Here is a 19,319-nt window from a genome sequence, read left to right on the forward strand (position 1 = left end):
CATACATACCCTCCCTCCCCAGAGTTTTGTGTCCATTGGTTGTACTTATATGCATGTATACAAGTCCTTCGGTTGATCTATTATCTCCCCCAGATCTCCCTACCCTCCCGGCTGTAATTTGACAGTCTGCCAAGCACTTTTTGGCTCCCCCGCCCCGCTGCTGACGGGCTTTTTCTGAGGCCTGCTATTTGGGGAGCGCGCCAGGCCTGGGGAACTGGGTGCCCTGTGCCCAGTGAGTCCAGAGCAGACTGCTTGGTGGGGCGAAGGCAGAGCTGCTCCTAGTGTGCCCGGTTCTCAGTGCAGTTCAGCTCAGCTGTGTGCAGGGAGGACGGGTCCCCAGCTGTGACTGTGCAGTGGGACAAGCCCTGATGGTACACGGGGTGGGGCCTTGGGACTGCGTGTGCTGGGAGCGTGGACAGGAGGGGCGGTGTGCAGGCCTGGGAGGGACCCTCTGCCCTAGCCGGATGGTGCCGCCTTCCCTGCAGCAGGTGCTCCCCCTCTGATCCCGGGGGGCAGGGAGGGCTGCCCTAGACACCCTCAGGCAGGCGCACACCGCAGCCAGGAGGGCGGCTGCCCCATACTTGTCACCGTGAGGTCCGTTTCTTTTCCCTTTGGGGCAGCTGTCAACTTGAGACAAAAGGAGAAGGAGCTGAAGGACAGCAAACATCCATGGAAAGCCAGCACATTCTTTCCTCCTGAGGCCCCAGCACCCCCCTCCCCCCGCCCGAGGCGAATGGCCCCTGAAGCCAGCTCAGGCTTCATTGTGCACTAGTGGGTGCACACTGCCCTGTCCTGGCTCCCACCCTCACCAGGGTCTAGGCAGCGTGTTTCCACATGTTCTAGAAGCTCCATGTGTCTTAAGGGTGGGCTCCCCATCCCTCCAACCCTTCCTTTCCCAGAGCCGCCCTGTTTGGTCTCTACCGGAATTCTGCGTGAAATTTCCTCTGTTAACAACACTGAGCCCCAGCCCCAGACCTCACAGACACAGAAGCACAGGCTGTCATCCCGCACAGCCCATGCCCACTGGGCACGGGGCCTGGCACTCAGGGGAGGCGGGACCCCTCCTGGGGCGTCTCCAGAACACGGGTCTGTCCCTCTGAGGGCGCTGCCCGAGCTGTGGCAGAATCGCTCTGCTCTGTCCTCTGTGCAGACTGGATGGTGTAGTCTGGGCTAGACTGGGTCAGCGGCCCTTTGGTCCAGGGTGGTCCTCTCCTCTCAGGGTCCTGGCCAGGCAGCTTAGAGAGCCGCAGGGATGCTGCCAGTGACCGCTCACCTGGCGGCCTGAAAGGTAAGTCAGCCTCCTTCTGGGCACTGTCCAGTGCCCTGGATCTCCGCTGTGGGCTTGGTGAGATTTGTGTGATTTAAAGAAGACAATTAGCAATTCTTCAAAGCTTGATGGGTTGGCCTCACAGGGCACGTCATTCAGTTACAGGCTCAGGCCTGGGAGTTTTCTTGGATTTGGGGTCAGGTCCCTTCTCCTCTCTGACCAGCTCTGGGTGCCTGTGTGAGCTACCCATCCTCCGAGCCTGAGTTCCTGCAGCTTCCAGATGGGGACAGCGTGGGGAGTTCCGGTCCATCGTGGTCAGAGGACACGGGGTGAGTGTGATTCCTCTATAGCAGGGGTCTTCAAACTACGGCCCGCGGGCCACATGCAGCCCCCAGGGGAGTCTGATCCTGCCCGCCAGGTTTTTTGGGCAGTGAGCGCAGCCAAGGTGTTACAGTAGGAATTAGTAGTTCATATAGTCCGGCCCTCCAGCTCTCTGAGGGACCGTGATCTGGCCCCCACTTTAAAAAGTTTGAGGACCCCTGCTTTATGGTGTGTAAGCTTGTTAATGGTGCAGAAGATGGTCTGTCTGCGCTGTCCCAAGGGCTGTGGGGCCTCACAGCTGTTGCTAATCTCAGCTCTAGCAGAAGCTCTGCACTTTCCTCCCACCTTATTTTGTTTTTAAACCCCAGCGTGAACTTGTAGGGAATGCCAGCATGTCCTGACACCCCCAAAGCCAGCCTGGGAGAAGTGTGCTCTGGTGCCCCAGCAGGGCTCCCTGTGTTCTGTGAGCAGGAGGCAGCACAGCCCACCGGAGGCAGGTGAGCGAGAGTGAGAGACTGACGTGTGTCCCTCTGTGTGCCCTCACCCTCACACCAGGTTTCTCCTACACGGCCTGCTCCACCGCAGGCCCGAGAGCTTCCGCAGTGAGGACCTGATGCCCAGAGGGACACAGCACTCTGTCCTGCCCCACGATGCCAGGACACAGTACCCTCAGCCACCAGAAGGACCCGCCACCCAGATGGGCCTCTCCACCAGGAGGCACCCAGAAGAGGGGTGTGGCCCAGCACCAGGCCTGGGGGTCCCTGTGCCCCAGGAGCAGACGGGGGTCACCCTGGAGTAGTTCCTGGAGGAGCGTGACCAGGCTCCCCCTACCCTGTGTGGCCCTGGAGCGCTCTCTCCTCACTCCCCCCTCACATGGACCTGGACCAGAGGGGAGACCTGGGCAGCAAAGTCACAGAGAGGGATGGGGTGGGCTGGCAACCTGGCGGCAGAGCTGGCTGAATGGGACATACACACCACCTGCTTTCCCCCCAGCCTACTCTCCCCTTCTTCAGTCCCTCTCCCCTGTATCTCCAGTGCTTTCCCTGCTTTGAGTGTGTTCCTTAAAACCTACTCTCTCAATTAAAAGTCTGAAAATATAAAGGTGGGCTGGCTATTATTTTTAAATCTTTATTGTTGGAAGTATTATTGGTTTCCCCTTTTTTCTCCCATTGACCCCTTTACAGCCTGCCCCTGCCCCGCAGCCCCGGCCTCCACCACCCTATTATCTGTGTCCATGGGTTATGCATATATGATACAAGTTCTTTGGATGATCTCTTCCCACCCACCCATCCACTCCCACCCCCTCTGACATTCCGCATCTGTTCCATGCTTCTGTGTCTCTGGATTTATTGTATTTGGACGGACTATTAGATGACATGAAAGACTCATTGAAAACTGGTGAGTGTGACAATGGTGTTGCAGTTAGGTGAGGAACTGCCCTCACTTTTTAGAGACACACTGAAGTATTTGGTCATTAAGACACATTTTCCTTTTCTTTTTTTTACAATATATTTTATTGATTTTTTACAGAGAGAAAGAGAGAGGGATAGGGAGTTAGAAACATCAATGAGAGAGAATCATCGATCAGCTGCCTCTTGTACACCCCCTACTGGGGATGTGCCCACAACCAAGGTACATGCCCTTGACCGGAATCGAACCTGGGACCTTTCAGTCCGCAGGCCGACGCTCTATCCAGTGAGCCAAACCGGTTTCAACACGACACATTTTCTTTAAGTAGCTCAGCATGCACAAACTCCCCCTTGATCCAGACCTGTGTTTGGCTAGTTGCGTATCCTCACGGCCACTCAAAGGCAGACTCCTTACACAGCCTTTACGTCCATGTTCACGTCCTCAGCCCATTTCCTTCCTCCCCCCACTCCTCACCGCCTCCTGATCCCCAAGTGTTCAAGCCAAGATCCCTGTGCAACCCGTCAGAAAGAAGGGGATCTACTCTCTGTTCTCAGGCCTCAAGACTCCAGAAGGAGGATGACTACCTGTAAGCCTCAGCCACAAGGAAGCGGAGATTGGAAAACAGTTTTAGAAACTACGATATCTATTCTTAGTTGAGACAGAGGAAATTGGACTCAGTCGCACATTGCTGCCGGGGGTGTCAATTCCCTCCTAGAAAAGTCTGGCAGAATCTATTTAAAAATGCCCATGCTTTTCCCACATGCTTTGAGAATCTAGTGAATAAGCACAAATTACATAAGGAGATTTACTGTATAGTTATTTGTAACGGTAACACCCTGGAAACAACTCCCATTTCATCAACAGGAAATTAGATGAAGAACTATGGTGTCTATGCTATGAAATATTATGTACCTCTTTAAAATAAAGAGATGTGTGTGTATTGAACTGGAGAGATGGCCATGATATGTTATTAAGTAGAAAAAGTAGTAAGTGGAAAAAGCAAGTTACCAAGTATGTGTAAAATAGCCTCCCATTTTTCACTTATAGAAGAAAAACTGCTTATACAAGTATATAAATCTTCACATGCACAAATATGTATGAAAGAAGAAAAACATATATATTTATGTAAAAATCTGGAATAATATCCACACACAAAACCTATTAATATTGGTGAGTATGAAGGAGAGGGATTATTAACTGCTTGTATACTAGTGTATCTTCTTGTTTAGTTTGATTTTTTGCAGTGATTCTACATTATTTTTTATAATGTAAAAATATAATAAAATATTTTAATTGAATGTAAAACATTCTAATCCTGTACTATCAATAATTTAAATAATATTATCAACATCCTCATACTGTTTTCCTTTTTTTAACAATTGAGATGTATTAGATATGTAACATTATATTAATTTGGGGTATACAACTTAATGATTTGATATTGCATATATTGCAAAGTGACCACCACAGTAAATCTAGTTAGTATCCATGACCACACAGTTATATTTTTTTCTTGTGGACACCATAATTCTTAAATCATCAGTTTATTCATTCACTAATTCAGCCCATGGGTTCTGCATCCAGTTGATCCATTTTCAGTGATGCCTGATGTTTGCTACATTGTAGGGCACAGCCGGGAATAAAACAGAGCCAGACACCACCTTCAAAGTCTACAAGGTAGAGCAGATATGAAACTAGTAGAGCATGTGAACAGAGTGTGACAAGGCCACAAAATAAAAGCATGGGGTCCTGTGAGAAAATCCATGGGGTGTCTATGAAACTGCGAGGACCAGAAAAGTCACTCTGAGAAGAGCACGCATAAACTGAGACCCAAAGGTTGGGATGTAACCAAGAGGTCAAGAGCTGAGAGGAGCATCAACCCACTCCAAAGGGGGAGCTGGCTGTAAGAAGCCTCTGCTCGATGTGCACAAGGAAGCAGATAAGGTCAGAGTGTCTGGAGCCTCCGGAGATGAGGTCAGAGAGGGGGCTGGACACCGCGGCGCTCTATGTGCCAGGGGGAGTGTGGCTCTGGTTGTGAAGCAAACAAAAAAGGGTGTAACTCCCAGAGGACTGCCAGGACGGAATTTATGTTATGAGGCAGGTGCCAGTGACACAGCCCCAACACTGAGCGCCCCAGTCTAGTGGTGGGGACATCTGAGACGTCTCTCTGGTGAGGTCTAGGGCACAACCCCTTGTCTCCTGAGGGACATCTCCATCGCATTGAGCCACTGCTTTGAGCCAGGACCATGGCACAGATGTCCTTCCATTGAAAATTACTAGAAGATAAACCCTCCCTCAGGCCTCTGTCCTGGCGTTTCTCACATGGTGCAATGACTTACAGTGTGAAACTATGAATACAAGATTTTATTAAAGAGCAGATCTTTCTTTCTTTTATACCAGTCAACCATTTCTCTAACCTTCTGGAACCCAGTAGTTGTTCTGGCCAAAGACCAAAGAGCCAGACGGTGGGACAAGTTGGTCACCTCACATGTCCACCTACTATGTGCTACACACCCTGAGAAAGTACAGGGAGAAAGTGAACTATAACCTTTTTCCTTGAAGACATTGCCGAATGGCAGTGGTACCGTCGATGCTCAGGTGCCTTTATCTTTTCATTTCTGTGTGTACGACCACCTCTCACCACCCCCAGGCACCCATCTGCATGGCAGGGAAGGGGTGCTTTCCTTTCACACAAGAGGAATGTGTGTGACTGGGACTCTTACAGCAGAAAAGAAGAAACACCTTTGGAATTCAGCTTTGGACTACTAAGCCAGAATTTCCAAGACAGTATTTTGCAAGTCATACTTTATTATTATAATAAGATATAAAGTAGATATTCCCTAAGAGTAAGGTGACCAGACGTCCTGCTTTTGGCGGGATAGTCCCGATTTCTAACAATGTGTCCCGCGTCCCGCGGCATTTGAAAAAAATTTAAAAGAATTTTTTAAAAAGATCCGGACTTTTTAAAACGCCGCGCGGGACGCGGGACAAATTGTTAGAAATCGGGACTGTCCCGCCAAAAGCAGGACGTCTGGTCACCTTACTAAGAGCCAATGAGCCTGTGAAAAGCCAGGCCCGCCTGAATGGAAGTGAGAACACGTCCCCACACTCACCGCCTCCTGGGTGGACCGGCTCTGAGAGGAGACGCACTGCGGCTGCGCGCTTCCGGGGTGGCCGCCCTTCGCCTGCAGGGGCGCCACCGCCCCTCCCTGCCCCAGCCTCCACCAGGAAGTCCCGCCCCTGCCGGAAGTTAGAGCCTGTGCTTCTGGAAGGTGCTGGCTTTCAGTGCACGTGGCCTCAGGCAGCACGAGGCGGGCAGGGCCTGTGCACGGAGGGCTGCAGGCCGGACAGGGCCCTGGAGATGCTAAGCCCGCGGTGAGGAGTCCGCGCTGGGACCTCTGCGAGGAGAGCTCATTGCAGGTAGTCCCTTCCCGTCCCCTGAGGGTGGCCAGGGCAGGGCAGAGGGCAGGGCAGGGCAGAGGGCAGAGCAGAGGGCAGGGCAGGGCAGGGCAGAGGGCAGGACAGGCCAGGGCAGAGGGCAGGCCAGAGGGCAGGCCAGGGCAGAGGGCAGGGCAGAGGGCAGGGCAGGGCAGGGCAGAGGGCAGGACAGAGGGCAGGGCAGGGCAGAGGGCAGGGCGGAGGGCAGGGCGGAGGGCAGGGCAGAGGGCAGGGCAGAGGGCAGGACAGGGCAGAGGGCAGGACAGAGGGCAGGGCAGAGGGCAGGGCAGAGGACAGGGCAGAGGGCAGGGCAGAGGACAGGGCAGAGGGCAGGGCAGAGGGCAGGGCAGAGGACAGGGCAGGGCAGAGGGCAGGGCAGAGGGCAAGGCGGAGGGAGGGCTGGGCGGAGGGCAGAGGGCAGGGCGGAGGGCAGAGGGCAGGGCAGAGGGCAGGGCGGAGGGCAGAGGGCATGGCGGAGGGCAGGGCGGAGGGCAGAGGGCAGGGCGGAGGGCAGAGGGCAGGGCAGAGGGCAGGGCAGGGCAGAGGGCAGGGCAGAGGACAGGGCGGAGGGCAGAGGGCAGGGCGGAGGGCAGGGCAGGGCAGAGGGCAGGGCAGGGCAGAGCAGAGGGCAGGCCAGGTCAGAGGGCAAGGCAGGACAGAGGGCAGGGCAGAGGGCAGGGCAGAGGGCAGGGCAGGGCAGAGGGCAGGGCAGGACAGAGGGCAGGGCAGAGGGGAGGGCAGGACAGAGGGCAGGGCAGAGGGCAGGGCAGGGCAGAGGGCAGGACAGAGGGCAGGGAAGAGGGCAGGGCAGGACAGAGGGCAGGGAAGAGGGGAGGGCAGAGGGCAGGGCAGGGCAGAGAGCAGGGCAGAGGGCAGGGCAGGGCAGAGGGCAGGGCAGGGCAGAGGGCAGGACAGAGGGCAGGACAGAGGGCAGGGCAGGGCAGAGGGCAGGACAGAGGGCAGGGCAGGGCAGAGGGCAGGGCAGAGGGCAGGGCAGAGGGCAGACCAGGGCAGAGGGCAGGGCAGAGGGCAGGGCAGGCCAGAGGGCAGAGCAAAGGGCAGGGCAGAGGGCAGGGCAGAGGGCAGGGCAGGACGGAAAGCAGGGCAGGACAGAGGGCAGGGCAGAGGGCAGAGCAGAGAGCAGGGCAGGACAGAGGGCAGGGCAGGGCAGAGGGCAGGGCAGAGGGCAGGGCAGAGGGCAGACCAGGGCAGAGGGCAGGGCAGAGGGCAGGGCAGGCCAGAGGGCAGAGCAAAGGGCAGGGCAGAGCAGAGGGCAGGCGGCTCTGCGGCCACCAGCTGCTTAGGGAGCCGGCCTTCTGCAGTCAGGGTGTTATTTCATCCTCACCACGGCTCCTCCCTGCACAGTGTGAGGGGTCCGGGCGCCTGCTCGTGCCCCATGAGGATCCAGAGTTTTCTGGTGTCTCCCACCTCCTCCCGCTCCGTGGTGAGCCCGGGATCCTCCACACCAGATGGTTCTGGCTGGGACAGAATTTCAGGGAGAAGTAGTTAAAGCCATAGATCTGACCACCTGCAGCAGGCCAGGCATCCACTGGGCATTAACACAAGAAGTTAATGGCCCACTTCTCTCTTAACCTTCACTCATGGCAGGAAGGACACCAGATCTGACTGGTTCCAGGGAAGCCGTTGTGGTGCTTCAGCTGATGGCATCCCCTGAATCCTGTGCCCCAGCCGTGAGCTCTCCGGATGCTGCGCCCATTAAACTCCAGTTCCGTGGGGGTAGGAAGGTCCTCACGGAATTGAGAGTGCGGCACGAAGCCCTTGGGGTCAGTCACTGAATTGCTCTTGAGTCACTTTAAAATAAAATCAGGTCTCTGCAGATTTGTGTTGAAATCCCATCAAATGAATGTATTGCTTAAATAACTTCAGTAAAATGAACTATTTTTAAATGCTATGTAAATGCTATGCAGGGCAGGGCAGGACAGAGGGCAGGGCAGAGGGCAGGGCAGAGGGCAGACCAGGGCCCTCTGCCCTGCCCTCTGTTCTGCCCTCTATTTTATTTTGAAGACATCAAATAAATTTAAAATTTGATTTTATTAAATAATTTCATTTGTGTATTCAAAAGACCCATACCATGTTCATGGATTGGTAGAATAAACATCATTACAATGTCCATACTGTCCAAAGCAATCTATAGATTCAATGCACTCCCCATTAAATACCAATGGCACATTTCACAGACCTAGAAAGAACTCTCCAAAAATTCAAATGGGATAAAAAAAAAAAAAAAAGACCTTGAATAGCCACAGCAATCCTGAGAAAGAAGAATAAAGTAGGAGAGATCTTAATGCCATATTTCAAGCTGTATTACAAAGCCACTGTTATCAAAACAGCCTGATACTGGCACAAGAACAGACATATAGGCCAATGGAATAGAATAGAGAACCCAGATATCGACCCAAACCACTATGCTCAATTAATATTTAACAAAGGAGGCATGAACATACAATAGAGTTAAGACAGTCCCTTTAATAAATGGTGGTGGGATAATTGGACGATATATGCAGTAAAAATGAAACTAGACCACCAACTTACACCATACACAAAAATAAACTCAAAATGGATAAAGAACTTAAACGTAAGATAGGAAATCATAAAAACATCAGAAGAATCCATAGGCAGAGAAATCTCAGACACATGCCGAAGCAGTTCCTTCCCTGATACTGCTAGGGCAATGGAAACTAAAGAGAAAATAAACAAATGGGGCTACATCAAAATAAAAAGCTTTTGTACAGGAAAAAAAAAAAAATCATCAACAAAACAATAAGAAAGCCCACTGTATGGGAGAGCATATTTGCAAATGTTATCACTGATATAAGTTTAATCTGTAACATCTACAGGGAATGTATACAACTTAATAAAAGGAAAATAAATGATCCAATAAAAAAATGGGCAACAGACCTAAATAGAATCTTTTTAAAAGAAGACAGAAGGAAGGCCAAGAGACACATGAAAACATGCTCAAAGTCACTAATTATCTGAGAGATGCAAATCAAAATGACAATGCAGTACCATCTCACACCTGTCATAATGGCTATCATCAACAAATCAACAGATGACAAGTGCTGGCGAGTATACCAACAAAAAGGAACCCTCATACACCGCTGGTGGGAATGCAGACTGGTGCAGCCACTGTGGAGGATGGTACGAAGTTTCCTCAAAAAACTAAAAATGGAAATCCCATTTGACCCAGTGATCCCACTCCTAGGAATATATCCTAAGAAACTGGAAACACCAATCAGAAAGGATATGTGCACCCCTATGTTCATATCAGCACAATTTACAATATCTAAGATTTGGAAACAGCCTAGGTGCCCATCAGCAGATGAGTGGATCAGAAAACTATGGTACATCTACACAATGGAATACTATGCTGCTATAAAAAAGAAGGAATTATTAGCATTTGCAGCAACCTGGATGGAACTGGTGAGCATTTTGCTAAGTGAAATAAGCCACTCAATGAAAGAAAAATAACACATGATCTCACTCATTTACAGATAATAAAGAACATTATAAACTGATGAACAAAAAGATAGATATAGAGGCAGTATAGCATCAAACAGACTGTCAAATTCCAGCGGGAAGGTAGGGAAAGATGGGGATATAAGAGATCAACTGAAAGACTTGTATGCATGCATATAAGCATAACCAATGGATGCAAGACACTGGGGGGTGAGGGCATGTATGGAAATGGGGTGGGGGGGGCAATGGGTAGATATGTACACATGTAATACCTTAAAAAATGGAAAAATAAAAAAATATAAAAGAAGGAATTCTTACCATTTGCAGCAGCATGGACGGGCCTGGAGAGCATTATGTTAATGAAATAAGCCAGGCAATGAAAGAAAAATACCACATGATCTCACTCATTTATGGAAAATAAAGAACATTATCATCTGATGAACCAAAAGATAGATACAGAGGCAATAAAGCACCGAACAGACTGTCAGGTTTCAGCGGGAAGGCTGGGGAGTGTTGGGGAGGGGGAAGAGATCCGCCAAAGGACTTGTATGCATGCATACAAGTGCAAATGGACACAAACACTATGGGGGGAGATGGGATGAGGGAATGTGACAGTGGGTAGGGGAGGCTGGGGGAAAGTCAATGGGGTGATAGAGAAACATTGACTGGTTGTCTCCTGTTTGTACCCTGACTGGGGATTGAACCACAGCCTAGATGTGTGGCCTGACTGGGAATCAAACCAACAACCTTCAGGGCCTGGAACCCGGGATCTGGTTTTTAGGAAAGAAAACTTTATAATAGCCCTAGAATTTCTGCCTTCTAGAGGTCCAGAGTTTACCTAAGTCAATGGGAGTTGATGGATCGCCTTGAGGCGTTTGAGCTCTGAAGTATGCAAGGTGCTGTTCATTGTGCCTGGCTTGCACGCACTCTTCTGTGATTTCTTCCTGTCTTCTATGTCACTGTTACGTGTTTTCTTTAAAACAGTTCAAGACTCATAAGTTTTTCTGCATTTCTCTGAAACCCTGGCCCTGAAATTTGGAAGCAGAGAGTTTAAAATTTTAGCATCCAGTTAATATTTCATTGGCATAAGCTCATGCAGTCAACCGTTATTCAAATCCTGTTTTGCATAATTATAAAAGAAGTAATTTTCAACATATCAAGAATCTCTAAATTATATGTAATATGCTGTGTTCTCAGTTCAGGTCACTACATTTATAAATTTGTTTCCTGTTTAGATCACATTTTGTTTTGCATTATTTTAAATCTCATCATGCTTCCCACAAATGAAGGCTATTAGATTTGTGGTAGATTCTATAAGTGGAATTGGTTTAGGTGGTTAGGAAAAAAATAACACCTTTAGGTAGTATTTTTTTCCATTTTTGTTCTTGGACTTTAAGTAATTTGTAATATTGAGCTGGATAGTTAATAAAAATGCTCATTGATACTTTGTCCCCCTCTATCATAAGTCCAAAGATTTCATTTACTTAAAATTTTTAAATTTATTTTAAACAAAATAAAATTTTTAGTTAACCAAAAGAAAATCATTACTAGTTTAGAAAATAATTAGTTCATTGATTGACAGCCTAAATATTTAAATTTTGTTCTGACATACCTGCATATCTGTTCTCTAAATGTCTTTCTTGCATGTGCTAGTTTAATATTCCTTGCTCAGAAAGCTATGTTCAGGATCTTTATGTTAAAATATTTCCCAAATGTGCAGCTTAATTTTGTTCATTTTTCTTTCTTCTAAATTACTTGTTAATATTCTATCAAATTTTTTTTTTAGGCAGTTGACTGGTGGGTTTAGGTGTTGTAATGTATGAACTACTAACTGGAGCATCTCCTTTCACTGTTGATGGGGAGGAGAACTCCCAAGCTGAGCTACTAGGTAGGGTTTAACTAAAGAAAATGAATGAATGGTTACTTCAAAGGAACTGATCAAATTTCTGCAATTTGGCTGGTAGAAAAAAAAATAATTTAAGATGGAGATTGGCAAAATTATGTTTAAGTGATTAACTTACATTTATAATTACATAGGATGTAGATATAGACCCTTTATATTTCCTTATATTTTATGGGCCCAGAGAGATGTTAAATTTCATAGAGAATGTGTCATAATTTTGGTGTATTCTGAAGCACTTACCATTGTTCAGGAGCTGCCACAGCCCCCAACCCAGCTGTGTTCCCTGCCAGAGCCCTTTGGAATATGGGACTCAGAGCCATTAGGAATATAGGCTCAAGAACCGATTAGAATGTGGGGTGAGGGGCCGTTTGGAATGTGGGGTGAGGAGCTGTTTAGAATGTGGGGTGAGGAGCCATTTGGAATGTGGGGTGAGGAGCCGTTTGGAATGTGGGGTGAGGGGCCGTTTGGAATGTGGGGTGAGGAGCCGTTGGCAGTGCGTGGTGCTGAGCTGCTGGACACAGAGACTGTGGGCCCAGAGCCGGTGTGCGCAGCGATGAACCGTGGACACAGCCTGAGGATGGACAGTACTGTCCGGGAGCTCATGGAGCGCTTCTTCAGAGCCGCTGGTGGCGTGGGTGAGTGCACCTGCCTCCCTGTCCCATGGCTGGTGGCCTGGCTCCCTCCCGCCTCCTGGGGTCTCCACAGACACCCCCCCCCCCCCCCCGGCCCTGGCAGTCCTGGGACTCGGGGGTCTTCACAGGTCTCCAAGCTGGAGGCGGGGTCCTGGTCTGGGGCCTAAGGGGTTTCCTACTCTGCAGCCCAGGCACCAGTGCAGGACTGAGGTGGGCTCACCTGCTCCTGCCAGCGCGCCAGGCTGCCGGTCCCAGAGCGGACAGGGACTGAGGGGTCACCCGGCCCATGTGGCTGAACCACTGCGGAAAAGCACTCACTCCCCCAAATATCCTGGTTTAGTGTTTGAACCCGAGACCACTGGTGGATGGTGGTGGCCGGTGAGGATTGGGGTGTCTGAGTGGGAACGTGTACCGGATGGGATGGGCACGGTGACTCCAATAGATCAGAGACATGAGAAATGCCTGAAAGCTCCTTTTATTTTTCCTTTTCCCTGTCCTGTGACGCTGGAGAACAGTGGCGAGAAAGTTTGCCTCCTGCTGTCTCCCATCTGGAGCCGCGATCAGGGCAGGGAGACGGGCCCTGGGGAAAGGTGGGCTTGGTGCCAACTGAAGCGAGGGTGGGCGCTGGGTGGCCCTTCAGCCCACAGGGGTCCTGCCCGCTGTTGCCATGGAGACATTTTCTGCCTTTCTGCCCGCACCCCCTCCTCGCAGGTGAAAACTTTGAGCCCAGTCACAAGCGGCAAGGATGAGGACATGTACGTGCACTTGGTGGATGGCATCATGCTGAACCAGGTCATGATGGAAATGTGAGTTGTCCTCCCAGGCCAAGCACACACTGATGCCCAGAAGGTGTGACTGAGGGTGTAGAAACGAAGGAACCGGGGTTGCTGTGGGAGCGTTTCTCCTGCGCCAGTGCTACCTCAGCATCCGGGCCCTTTTGCTGCCATTCGTTGGGGATGAAGAACTGCAGGACAGTGGGTGGCAGTTTGTTTGATGAAGGATTTTTGGAACTGAAGGACTGTCAAGCACTTGGTGTAGATGGTTCAGTTAACTTCAAACTCAGGTATTAATGTGGTTTAAACAATGAAATTTAAAATTAAAACTTGGGGGGTCATGGAACTGTAACGGACAGTGTCTGGCCACAGGAAGTGTCGGGAGGGTCGGGAGCAGTGAGAGTGACTGAGGGTTCACTCCTGGGTAGGGCCCTGTTTCTGAGCTCTTTCACTCATCTTCCACGTTCAGTTGCTCCATAGTGAGTGGCTTCTCAGGTCCTGGATTGAAAGCCACTGTGTGAGGAGAGGCACAGGGTGTCAGAATGCTGAGGGGCTGACCTGGAGCCTCTGAAACAGGGCCTGGGGGCCACATCCTCTCCTGCTGCTGAATTCTGCAGAGCCTGTCTGACTGACAGCCCGCCCCACGGAGGCTCCTACTCTGACTGTTCTTAACTCAGAGATGGCAGGAGAGAGGTTGGAACTTAGTGTCGGTGTGGTTCTCGGGCACTTGAAGGAAAGGGAACATCCTAGCGTTCTCTGTGGACCAGCCCCTTATGCTCACCTTCTCACCTGCAACTAAGCTGTCCGACTTGGACACAAACCCTTTGGCTAATGAGAATCAGCTTCATTTGTGGCACACGCAGGAGGAGTTAGCTTTGGCATAGTCAGAAAGTGATTTAGTCCTACCAGTTTGGGTCAGTTGATAGAGCATCGGCATGCAGACTGAAGGGCCCCAGGTTCGATTCCGATCAAGGGCATGTACCTTGGTTGCAGGCACATCCCCAGTAAGGGGTGTGCAGGAGGCAGCTGATGGATATTTCTCTGCCATTGATGTTTCTAACTCTCTATCCCTCTCCCTTCCTTTTTGTAAAAAATAAATAAAATATATATATTTTAAAATTTTTAAAAAGGAAGTGGTTTAAGTAGACTTACCTAAAAAGATCTGTTTTGAGAAATTTCCCAAGAACATAGCTCCTTTTGTTTTAATACGTCATGTGCTATCAGGCTGTGGGAGAGGTAGAAGTTTCATTTCTAATGTTTGTTTGTTTTCAAAAGCCCTATCAATCTTACCGATCTTACCAACCCTGTGTTTGCTTAATATAAACGACAAATCTGTTAGCTTTGGCAGCACTTCTCTGAGAACACTGACGAAAATGAGTTTTCATGGATTGTCCCGAGGCATAGACAGGTCCTGGCCAGTAGTGGGGGTGGGGATTGACTGGAAAAGGGTGCAGGAGAACTGGGAGGGTAGAGGTTTCCTACCTAATGACTGGAGTATGTTTAATTTTTAAAAGCTCATCAAGATGTAACTTATGATATATGCATGAAATCCCCTCAAATAAAAAAAAAAAAAAAAAAAAAAAAAAAAACCCCAGCCCATGTCCACACATAGGGAGCCAGCGGGGACTGAAGTCCAGGTATCTCATCCTGGCTGCCTGATGCTGGGTGTGGCACTCACCACCTCAGTTTGCTCATCTATGAAGTGGGAAGTGCACTGCCCCCCTTAAGAGATGGTAGTGAGGCAGAGACTGGTTTGGCTCAGTGGATAGAGTGTCGGCTTGGGGACTGAAGAGTCCCGGGTTCAGTTCTAGTCAAGGGCATGTACCTTGGTTGCGGGCATGTCCCCAGTAGGGGGTGTGCAGGAGGCAGCTGATCGATGTTTCTGGCTCTATGTCTCTCTCCCTTCCTCTCTGTACAAAATCAATAAAATATATTTTTTAAAAAAGAGATGGTAGGGAGGATTAGATGCGATGATGTGTGAGCATGTAGCACAGCGCCTGCAACGTGAAAGGTGTTAGTGTCAGTTACTCACTCATGTGTATACCCTCCTGATCCAGGAAGGACTTGAGGCAGCCAGTAAGAATTGTTTTTGTGTTTCTTCAGTCTTTCTTCCACATTCTTAGTCTCCTAGATTATAACTCACAGCGTTAGCCTTGTCCCAGTGAGTTCTAGGACAGAACTGGACTCTGGGACCCAAGTCCTATCCCCACATCCGACACAACACTGAAGCTAAGCCTGTGTTTTCACTCCTGCCAAGTGGAGAAATGTAACTCACCAGCAGGGAAGGCTGTTCTGCTTTACTGTCCATTCTGGGAGCTCCAACTGCGTGCTGTTCACCTGTTTGGATCAACTCTCCCCAGGCTGATAGGACCTGAGGAAAGAGCAGCAATATGCTAACTGGCTTGCTGGGGCCCAGATAAGGGGCGTGTTACCTAACACCTCAGAGCCACCAGGAGGCTGGCAGGGGCTCAGGTGCCCGCACCTGGGCAACTGAAGAAGACTGCGGTGGTCTCTGAGCCCTGGCCTCCCAGTGGGTGGGTGTGCATACATGTGTGCCCGTGTACCCACATGCCTGTGCTGGTGTGCATGTACTTGTGGGAGTGGACACCATTTTGATTTGGCCCAGGTTGGAGTCAGCAGTTGCTCTGTTTTTCCCACAGCAGGAGAGAAGGGGGTTCCCATCCTGAGCAGAGTGGGATAGACTTTCCTTAGTTGTTTTGTTTGGATTTGGTTCCTAATAACCTTTCTCTGCCCTGAGAGCCTTAAAGGAGGGAGTATTGGTTAATGATCATGATAATTAGTCTGATTGCTCAGGTACTAAATGCCAGGGCTCTTGTGGAGCGTAGTTTCTGCTAGTGCTGCCTTCAGAGCTGGTGGGAGAAGCAGAGGGTCAGACCCAGGCCCCTACTCCAGTGCTTGGAGTGCTTTTCAGGTGCAGCGAGCTGAGGCCCGTTGGCTGCTGCCTCTCCTGGGGAGGTCCCATGTGACTTAATCGGGCCTTCCTTTGCCAGGGAAAGATTTCAATTCGGTCTTGACAGACACCGCATCTCATTCACAGACTTTCTGCAGACATTCAGTCCTGCTCCCAAAACGGCAGTCGGGGCTTCCCAGCCCCAGCCAAGGTGTCCTCCTCTCCACCTCAGCTGCTGGTGTCCGGGTTGAATTGCAAACACCTTGTGGTGATGGTGGTGGTGGTTTTTAAATTGTACTTTCAGTGACATTTGAAATGTTGACTTGTACATTTTTTTCCTATTTGTCAATTTTGTGGCTTCAAGTGAGCCAAATGGCATTGAGATCGATTTCCATAACTCTCCAATCGCCCCTTCATTATGGAGGGGGCAGGTTACTGCAGAAAGAGGAAGAGGCCTGCCTCTCTCCCATCAGACCGGCTCCCAGGAGGCTCAGCGCCCTCATGAACCATGAAGACAGCCCTCCTTTGAATCATCCCCCTCCCTGTGTGCTGGGACAGTAACTGTGGGGGAGGGCTTGGTTATGAAAAGCAGGAGAGGCGGCAGCTGAGGCCTCCTGTTGAGTCTCTTCAGATAGGAAACCTGTTTGAGCCTGAGAATTCTGAGAAATACACTGAACACATATCAGTGAGTGAAGTTATAAGTCACTTGATTGAGAATTCTGGTTTCATCACGACCAGATCTGACTTTTGCTGGAGAGTGGAAGTCAATAGGCTTTGGGGGTTCCCTCATGAATTGCTTGAGTCTCTCCTGTTAGCATGGCTCCTAGGTGGCGTTGTACACCATATAGTGTCACAGACCATGATGTCGGCTTGTCCAGGTGGAATTGTGTCCCTAGAATGTAAAATCTCAGGACCATCCCGAGACCCAGGCTGGTGACAGAGGAGGGGAACCCGTGTGAAGTAGAACATTAATGATTTTTATTGATTTAAGTCAGAAAATGTGCCATGTTTCCCCTTTTTCTTTCTTGATGGTTCATATATTTTGGCGTGTTCATTTCCTAACTCTCTTAATCTTTAACTATATTGTGGGGTGGGTTGTCGATTTTCATACAGTGTAACCTTTTGGGTCTGCCCTGCATTTGGTGGTGGTTTGTGGGAACAGCTGGGAGTGGGAGTGGAAATGACATTGATTAAGGGCCTGAGGAGGGCTTGTCTTATAGTTGGGAGGGATGTGTACTGTCTAAGGTCCATGGCTCGGCAGATGAAGATTTTGGGTTTGAGTGGAGCACACTGGTTTCAGCCTCACACTGACCTGGGCTCAGAGAAGGCTGCCCAGCGCTGGGAAGGGAGGTGAGGCAAATGCTGGGAGATTCTGTTTCCAGTCTCCTGTTTCCTCCCCTAGAGACCCCAGGCCTAATCAGCACTTCCACCAGCACATGAACAACGATGTGAACCTTCGCATTGAGAACTTGAGCATCCTGGTCAGACACATCAAGACCTTCTACCAGGTAAGGGCGGCCTCTGTTCCCAGGACGTCCGTGCTCCTGGCAGTGTCCTCACTCCAAAGGTTTCCTGCAGGAAGCCCAGAGGAGACGGTGTTCACGGTGAGGCAGCTGCTCGCTGACACTTGGGCTTTCTCACTTGCACCCTTTATCCCTCTCCCCCTGCATTGTGAGAAGGGACAGAGGTTGCATTGCTTTACTTGTCCAGCAGATGTCCTTTGAGCGGTGTGCATGGCATTGGGTCTGGTGTTGTGAGGGCCCCAGAGATGAGTCTGCACTGTGGCCCCAAGCACCAGTCTCGTGGGGAGTGGCTGGAATGGGTTCTGGGAGGGGCGCGCTGACCTGGTTATTGTCTGCAGCTCAGCGAGTCTTTGTACAGCAGCACTTCAAGGGGCTGAAGGAGGTATGGGACCACAGAGGATTATGTTGGGTCAGGACTGTAATGGACGAGCCCCCAGGGTGCGGACGGCAGCACTGGAGTTCAGCGTGCAGAGTGTCCACTTGTCATGGTCACCATATCTCATTCAGATAGTCCGTGCAGGAGGACCTGATGGCGAAGGGCTGTTAAAATCCCCACCCAGGCCCTGACCGGTTTGGCTCAGTCGATAGAGCGTCGGCCTGCGGACTCAAGGGTCCCAGGTTTGATTCTGATCAAGGGCTTGCGGGCACATCCCCCGTGGGGAGTGTGCAGGAGGCAGCTAAATGATGTTTCTGACTCATCGATGTTTTTAGCTCTCTATCCTTCTCCCTTCCCTCTCTGTAAAAAATCAATAAAATAAATATTAAAAAAAAAAATCCCCACCCAGGCCTTGGGAAGGTGGGGTGAAGTCTCTGATCTTTATGGTCTTTATATGATCAGGACGGACGCCATATGGACTGAACCTGTCACCTGGGCCCTGATTTTCACACTTCTGAGCACTGACACTTGTGTCTCCATATGAGTTTTCTTAAGATCTCAGGTGAAGCCCCATAACTCTGATTGATCGGGGGTTGGGGGATCATAGTGTCCTCTGCTCAACCCCCACTTTTCCCTCCAGGGCATATCTGTGAGTTCCTGGGACCTCAGGGAACGTGGTTTAAGAACCACTCCCCGGCCCAGCTTGTGTGGCTCAGGTTGTAGGCTCAGTCTCCAGTTGGGGCATACAAAGGCAGTTGAGGAATGATTTTCTCTCATCTTTGATGTTTCTATCTTCCACTCTGAAATAAATGAAATATATATATATGTTGAAGAAACACCCACTGTCCAACATGTGAGTGTTTATTCTGTGGTTTCACTGAGATCTTGGGCAGCCTCTGCCCCTGGCCCTGTTCCCAGCTGGCAGCTGTGCTCATTCCATGGCCTGTTGGCAGCACAGCACGTGACTCTGAGCAGCCTCTGGGCGGGGCCTGGGGGAGCTCAGATGATGGGGCTGAAGTGACCTCATTTCTTGGTCTGAGGGGAGCCACACTCAGGCCCAGGCATGCTGTAGGCTGGTGGGATTCAGCTAGGGCTGCCCTTGTGACAGCAACGGACAGGGGGAAGGGGTGGTGCTGCCATTGGACTTGGGTCTGGTTTTGAGGGACCTTGGTTCCTGGCTGCAGGCACCATTCATGGTAAGCCGGTGCTTTTGCTGCTGTGTGCTAAGTGCCAGGGAGGCAGATGGTGCCAACAGTTCAACAGACAGGTCTCCTAACTCAGGCTG

This window comes from Pipistrellus hanaki (genome assembly GCF_964339955.1).
Source record: "Pipistrellus hanaki genome assembly, chromosome: 12".
NCBI classification, from domain to species: Eukaryota; Metazoa; Chordata; class Mammalia; order Chiroptera; family Vespertilionidae; genus Pipistrellus; species Pipistrellus hanaki.